The sequence below is a fragment of the Styela clava genome, chromosome 13, assembly GCF_964204865.1.
Source record: "Styela clava chromosome 13, kaStyClav1.hap1.2, whole genome shotgun sequence".
Taxonomy (NCBI): Eukaryota; Metazoa; Chordata; class Ascidiacea; order Stolidobranchia; family Styelidae; genus Styela; species Styela clava.
The window spans coordinates 16,552,501-16,560,000 of record NC_135262.1 but is presented as its reverse complement, the minus strand read 5'-3'; the positions used below and the strand labels follow the sequence as shown (position 1 = coordinate 16,560,000).

General features: G+C 55.8%; 2 non-coding genes and 1 pseudogene across 2 annotated transcripts; all 3 read left to right on the top strand.

Moving 5' to 3' along the window:
• The first annotated feature begins 4,782 nt into the window (after positions 1–4,782).
• LOC144431596 (small subunit ribosomal RNA) lies at positions 4,783–6,592 on the top strand. Its single transcript, XR_013480159.1, has one exon. It is a non-coding gene; the product is annotated as a small subunit ribosomal RNA (ribosomal RNA).
• Positions 6,593–6,890: 298 nt separating this feature from the next.
• On the top strand, positions 6,891–7,044 carry LOC144431513 (5.8S ribosomal RNA). The gene has a single exon (XR_013480078.1). It is a non-coding gene; the product is annotated as a 5.8S ribosomal RNA (ribosomal RNA).
• Positions 7,045–7,332: 288 nt separating this feature from the next.
• LOC144431711 (large subunit ribosomal RNA) overlaps positions 7,333–7,500 on the top strand; it is a 3,695-nt pseudogene continuing 3,527 nt past the window's right edge.

Sequence of the window (7,500 nt, the reverse complement as noted above, 5' to 3'; positions counted from 1 at the left end):
AAGTACAAACGTGCAAGCATACTAACCTAACCCTAGGTAAGGCATGTCAGAGCGAAAGACAGTAATTTCGAATGAGCCAAGAAAGAGCGGTGCGGGGCCGGTCGGAGCGCACCCTTTTCTCGGTGGCTGGCGGGCGAGAGAGTGCTGCGTCGCCGGCATCGGCGTCGAAAGAAGCCGAGCCGAAAAAAGTTAAAGTACAAACGTGCAAGCATACTAACCTAACCCTAGGTAAGGCATGTCAGAGCGAAAGACAGTAAACTCGAATGAGCCAAGAAAGAGCGGTGCGGGGCCGGTCGGAGCGCACCCTTTTCTCGGTGGCTGGCGGGCGAGAGAGTGCTGCGTCGCCGGCATCGGCGTCGAAAGAAGCCGAGCCGAAAAAAGTTAAAGTACAAACGTGCAAGCATACTAACCTAACCCTAGGTAAGGCATGTCAGAGCGAAAGACAGTAATTTCGAATGAGCCAAGAAAGAGCGGTGCGGGGCCGGTCGGAGCGCACCCTTTTCTCGGTGGCTGGCGGGCGAGAGAGTGCTGCGTCGCCGGCATCGGCGTCGAAAGAAGCCGAGCCGAAAAAAGTTAAAGTACAAACGTGCAAGCATACTAACCTAACCCTAGGTAAGGCATGTCAGAGCGAAAGACAGTAATTTCGAATGAGCCAAGAAAGAGCGGTGCGGGGCCGGTCGGAGCGCACCCTTTTCTCGGTGGCTGGCGGGCGAGAGAGTGCTGCGTCGCCGGCATCGGCGTCGAAAGAAGCCGAGCCGAAAAAAGTTAAAGTACAAACGTGCAAGCATACTAACCTAACCCTAGGTAAGGCATGTCAGAGCGAAAGACAGTAATTTCGAATGAGCCAAGAAAGAGCGGTGCGGGGCCGGTCGGAGCGCACCCTTTTCTCGGTGGCTGGCGGGCGAGAGAGTGCTGCGCGCCGGCATCGGCGTCGAAAGAAGCCGAGCCGAAAAAAGTTAAAGTACAAACGTGCAAGCATACTAACCTAACCCTAGGTAAGGCATGTCAGAGCGAAAGACAGTAATTTCGAATGAGCCAAGAAAGAGCGGTGCGGGGCCGGTCGGAGCGCACCCTTTTCTCGGTGGCTGGCGGGCGAGAGAGTGCTGCGTCGCCGGCATCGGCGTCGAAAGAAGCCGAGCCGAAAAAAGTTAAAGTACAAACGTGCAAGCATACTAACCTAACCCTAGGTAAGGCATGTCAGAGCGAAAGACAGTAATTTCGAATGAGCCAAGAAAGAGCGGTGCGGGGCCGGTCGGAGCGCACCCTTTTCTCGGTGGCTGGCGGGCGAGAGAGTGCTGCGTCGCCGGCATCGGCGTCGAAAGAAGCCGAGCCGAAAAAAGTTAAAGTACAAACGTGCAAGCATACTAACCTAACCCTAGGTAAGGCATGTCAGAGCGAAAGACAGTAATTTCGAATGAGCCAAGAAAGAGCGGTGCGGGGCCGGTCGGAGCGCACCCTTTTCTCGGTGGCTGGCGGGCGAGAGAGTGCTGCGTCGCCGGCATCGGCGTCGAAAGAAGCCGAGCCGAAAAAAGTTAAAGTACAAACGTGCAAGCATACTAACCTAACCCTAGGTAAGGCATGTCAGAGCGAAAGACAGTAATTTCGAATGAGCCAAGAAAGAGCGGTGCGGGGCCGGTCGGAGCGCACCCTTTTCTCGGTGGCTGGCGGGCGAGAGAGTGCTGCGTCGCCGGCATCGGCGTCGAAAGAAGCCGAGCCGAAAAAAGTTAAAGTACAAACGTGCAAGCATACTAACCTAACCCTAGGTAAGGCATGTCAGAGCGAAAGACAGTAATTTCGAATGAGCCAAGAAAGAGCGGTGCGGGGCCGGTCGGAGCGCACCCTTTTCTCGGTGGCTGGCGGGCGAGAGAGTGCTGCGTCGCCGGCATCGGCGTCGAAAGAAGCCGAGCCGAAAAAAGTTAAAGTACAAACGTGCAAGCATACTAACCTAACCCTAGGTAAGGCATGTCAGAGCGAAAGACAGTAATTTCGAATGAGCCAAGAAAGAGCGGTGCGGGGCCGGTCGGAGCGCACCCTTTTCTCGGTGGCTGGCGGGCGAGAGAGTGCTGCGTCGCCGGCATCGGCGTCGAAAGAAGCCGAGCCGAAAAAAGTTAAAGTACAAACGTGCAAGCATACTAACCTAACCCTAGGTAAGGCATGTCAGAGCGAAAGACAGTAATTTCGAATGAGCCAAGAAAGAGCGGTGCGGGGCCGGTCGGAGCGCACCCTTTTCTCGGTGGCTGGCGGGCGAGAGAGTGCTGCGTCGCCGGCATCGGCGTCGAAAGAAGCCGAGCCGAAAAAAGTTAAAGTACAAACGTGCAAGCATACTAACCTAACCCTAGGTAAGGCATGTCAGAGCGAAAGACAGTAATTTCGAATGAGCCAAGAAAGAGCGGTGCGGGGCCGGTCGGAGCGCACCCTTTTCTCGGTGGCTGGCGGGCGAGAGAGTGCTGCGTCGCCGGCATCGGCGTCGAAAGAAGCCGAGCCGAAAAAAGTTAAAGTACAAACGTGCAAGCATACTAACCTAACCCTAGGTAAGGCATGTCAGAGCGAAAGACAGTAATTTCGAATGAGCCAAGAAAGAGCGGTGCGGGGCCGGTCGGAGCGCACCCTTTTCTCGGTGGCTGGCGGGCGAGAGAGTGCTGCGTCGCCGGCATCGGCGTCGAAAGAAGCCGAGCCGAAAAAAGTTAAAGTACAAACGTGCAAGCATACTAACCTAACCCTAGGTAAGGCATGTCAGAGCGAAAGACAGTAATTTCGAATGAGCCAAGAAAGAGCGGTGCGGGGCCGGTCGGAGCGCACCCTTTTCTCGGTGGCTGGCGGGCGAGAGAGTGCTGCGTCGCCGGCATCGGCGTCGAAAGAAGCCGAGCCGAAAAAGTTAAAGTACAAACGTGCAAGCATACTAACCTAACCCTAGGTAAGGCATGTCAGAGCGAAAGACAGTAATTTCGAATGAGCCAAGAAAGAGCGGTGCGGGGCCGGTCGGAGCGCACCCTTTTCTCGGTGGCTGGCGGGCGAGAGAGTGCTGCGTCGCCGGCATCGGCGTCGAAAGAAGCCGAGCCGAAAAAAGTTAAAGTACAAACGTGCAAGCATACTAACCTAACCCTAGGTAAGGCATGTCAGAGCGAAAGACAGTAATTTCGAATGAGCCAAGAAAGAGCGGTGCGGGGCCGGTCGGAGCGCACCCTTTTCTCGGTGGCTGGCGGGCGAGAGAGTGCTGCGTCGCCGGCATCGGCGTCGAAAGAAGCCGAGCCGAAAAAGTTAAAGTACAAACGTGCAAGCATACTAACCTAACCCTAGGTAAGGCATGTCAGAGCGAAAGACAGTAATTTCGAATGAGCCAAGAAAGAGCGGTGCGGGGCCGGTCGGAGCGCACCCTTTTCTCGGTGGCTGGCGGGCGAGAGAGTGCTGCGTCGCCGGCATCGGCGTCGAAAGAAGCCGAGCCGAAAAAAGTTAAAGTACAAACGTGCAAGCATACTAACCTAACCCTAGGTAAGGCATGTCAGAGCGAAAGACAGTAATTTCGAATGAGCCAAGAAAGAGCGGTGCGGGGCCGGTCGGAGCGCACCCTTTTCTCGGTGGCTGGCGGGCGAGAGAGTGCTGCGTCGCCGGCATCGGCGTCGAAAGAAGCCGAGCCGAAAAAAGTTAAAGTACAAACGTGCAAGCATACTAACCTAACCCTAGGTAAGGCATGTCAGAGCGAAAGACAGTAATTTCGAATGAGCCAAGAAAGAGCGGTGCGGGGCCGGTCGGAGCGCACCCTTTTCTCGGTGGCTGGCGGGCGAGAGAGTGCTGCGTCGCCGGCATCGGCGTCGAAAGAAGCCGAGCCGAAAAAAGTTAAAGTACAAACGTGCAAGCATACTAACCTAACCCTAGGTAAGGCATGTCAGAGCGAAAGACAGTAATTTCGAATGAGCCAAGAAAGAGCGGTGCGGGGCCGGTCGGAGCGCACCCTTTTCTCGGTGGCTGGCGGGCGAGAGAGTGCTGCGTCGCCGGCATCGGCGTCGAAAGAAGCCGAGCCGAAAAAAGTTAAAGTACAAACGAGCAAGCATACTAACCTAACCCTAGGTAAGGCATGTCAGAGCGAAAGACAGTAATTTCGAATGAGCCAAGAAAGAGCGGTGCGGGGCCGGTCGGAGCGCACCCTTTTCTCGGTGGCTGGCGGGCGAGAGAGTGCTGCGTCGCCGGCATCGGCGTCGAAAGAAGCCGAGCCGAAAAAAGTTAAAGTACAAACGTGCAAGCATACTAACCTAACCCTAGGTAAGGCATGTCAGAGCGAAAGACAGTAATTTCGAATGAGCCAAGAAAGAGCGGTGCGGGGCCGGTCGGAGCGCACCCTTTTCTCGGTGGCTGGCGGGCGAGAGAGTGCTGCGTCGCCGGCATCGGCGTCGAAAGAAGCCGAGCCAAAAAAAGTTAAAGTACAAACGCGATGCTAATGAGCGAGCCGTTGTCTCGACTAATATGTAGGGGGCGTTCGATCGAGCGTCTGGCTTGAGCGCTTGTCGGCCTAGCAGAACGGTCGCATTGTTATGCCCGGGTTTTAGGCACCGCTGCAGGCGGCCGGCAGAGCTCTTGTTTGTGCGAAACTGAATGGATCGAGCCCGAGAGAGGGCGAGCAAAGAAAAAACGCAAATCGCTCCGCCTGGCACTGCCGGCGAGAGCGTGGACGTCGCGGCCAGCGACTGTCGAAGGTGAGTACGGCCGCAGGCGATCGCCTCGGTCTTAAACGAATGCGACGAGCACGCGCCGGGCGGCCCAGCAAGGGCCGAGCGCAGCTGTCGCAGCTATCTGGTTGATCCTGCCAGTAGTGATATGCTTGTCTCAAAGATTAAGCCATGCAGGTGCAAGTACAGGTTCTCGTAAAGCGAATCTGCGAATGGCTCATTAAATCAGTCTTGGTTTATTTGGTCTCGTAAGCGAAGTGGATAACTGTGGTAATTCTAGAGCTAATACATGCATTAAGCGCCGACTTGGGGAGGCGCGCTTTTATCAGATCAAAACCGACCGGGTTCGTCCTGTGACGTTTGATGACTCTGGATAACCACGCGGATCGTACGGTCTCTGCACCGACGACGTATCATTCAAGTGTCTGCCCTATCAACTGTCGAAGGTACGCTACGTGCCTACCTTTGTGATAACGGGTAACGGGGAATCAGGGTTCGATTCCGGAGAGGGAGCCTGAGAAACGGCTACCACATCCAAGGAAGGCAGCAGGCGCGCAAATTACCCATTCCCGACACGGGGAGGTAGTGACGAAAAATAACAATACAGGACTCTAACGAGGCCCTGTAATTGGAATGAGTACATCCTAAAACTCTTAACGAGTATCCATTGGAGGGCAAGTCTGGTGCCAGCAGCCGCGGTAATTCCAGCTCCAACAGTGTATGCTAAAGTTGTTGCGGTTGAAAAGCTCGTAGTTGGATTTTGGGCGAGCGCCGCCGGTCCGTCGCAAGGCGTGTCACTGGTTGCGTTCGCCTCACCTTCGGTTCTCCGTCGGTGCTCTTGACTGAGTGTCGGCGGTGGCCGATAAGTTTACTTTGAAAAAATTAGAGTGTTCAAAGCAGGCTGTTCGCCTGCATAGTGTTGCATGGAATAATGGAATAGGACCTCGGTTCTATTTTGTTGGTTTTCGGAGCACGAGGTAATGATTAAGAGGGACAGACGGGGGCGTCCGTACTCTGCCGTTAGAGGTGAAATTCTTGGATCGGCGGAAGACGAACTACTGCGAAAGCATTCGCCAAGAATGTTTTCTTTAATCAAGAGCGAAAGTCAGAGGTTCGAAGACGATCAGATACCGTCCTAGTTCTGACTATAAACGATGCCAACTAGCGATCGGGAGGCGTTACCATGACGACCTTTCCGGCAGCTTCCGGGAAACCAAAGTCTTTGGGTTCCGGGGGAAGTATGGTTGCAAAGCTGAAACTTAAAGGAATTGACGGAAGGGCACCACCAGGAGTGGAGCCTGCGGCTTAATTTGACTCAACACGGGGAAACTCACCCGGCCCGGACACAGGTAGGATTGACAGATTGAGAGCTCTTTCTTGATTCTGTGGGTGGTGGTGCATGGCCGTTCTTAGTTGGTGGAGCGATTTGTCTGGTTAATTCCGATAACGAACGAGACTCTGGCATGCTAAATAGTTACGCGACCTTCTCGGTCGGCGTCTAACTTCTTAGAGGGACTAGTGGCGTTTAGCCACACGAGATTGAGCAATAACAGGTCTGTGATGCCCTTAGATGTCCGGGGCCGCACGCGCGCTACACTGAGTGAAGCAGCGAGTGTCTAACCTAGGCCGAAAGGTCCGGGTAACCCGTTGAACCTCATTCGTGATTGGGATAGGGACTTGCAATTGTTTCCCTTGAACGAGGAATTCCCAGTAAGCGCAAGTCATCAACTTGCGTTGATTACGTCCCTGCCCTTTGTACACACCGCCCGTCGCTACTACCGATTGAATGGTTTAGTGAGATCCTTGGATCGGCCCCGTCGCGGCTGGCAACGGCCGCGTCGGCGTGTCGAGAAGACGATCAAACTTGATCATTTAGAGGAAGTAAAAGTCGTAACAAGGTTTCCGTAGGTGAACCTGCGGAAGGATCATTACCGAAGGTGGTGGTAGGCCCCGGCCGACCGCGCACTGAATTGTCTTTGGGTGCCGCCGAGAGGGCGGCCGTCAATCGGGGTTCCGCCCCGTGCGACACGCGTAACACGTTGGCATAGCAAGGCAGCCGAGTGCGATGGTGGCTTCTGGGCACCGCGCTCGATGTGCCGCCGGCCCAGCCCGGCGGTCGCTCGGCGCCGTTTGTTGGTGTTTTTGTGCAGTTGTTGTCGGTGGTGGTTTTGTGGTCGATCCCACAGTGTGACGTCCGCGCGCTTCGGCGCCGGGCGAAACGTCGAGGACGACTCTTAACGGTGGATCACTCGGCTCGCGAGTCGATGAAGGACGCAGCCAAGTGCGAGAAGTAATGTGAATTGCAGAACACATTGAACGTCGACCTTCTGAACGCGAATTGCGGTCTCGGGTCAATCCCGGGACCGCGTCTGCCTCAGGGTCGCGTTCGTCCTCACCCGAGGGCCGTCGTCTGGCCTCTGCAAAGACGGCCGGGCGTCGCCCCAAGTTGAAGCGGTCGCCGAGCTTTCTCGGCGCGACCGCGTGTCCCGTACACCGCCGGCCCCTCGACGTGTTCAACTACGTTCGAGGGGCGGGTCCAGGTCGGTCGGTCCGGTCACGAGATCAAGACCGACCGTGGGCCAAGGCGGCGACGGTACGCGCTCGGTCGGCGCCGGCGGCGACGACTTGCGATGCCAGCGGGCCGTGTAAGAAGCGGCCCGCTTGACACATACGACCTGAGTTCAGGCGAGAGCACCCGCTGAATTTAAGCATATTATTAAGCGGAGGAAAAGAAACCAACAGGGATTCCCTGAGTAACGGCGAGTGAACCGGGAAGAGTCCAGCGTCGAATCTGCGCGCTTTTCGAGCGCGCCGAGTTGTGACGTACGGAAGTCCCAGT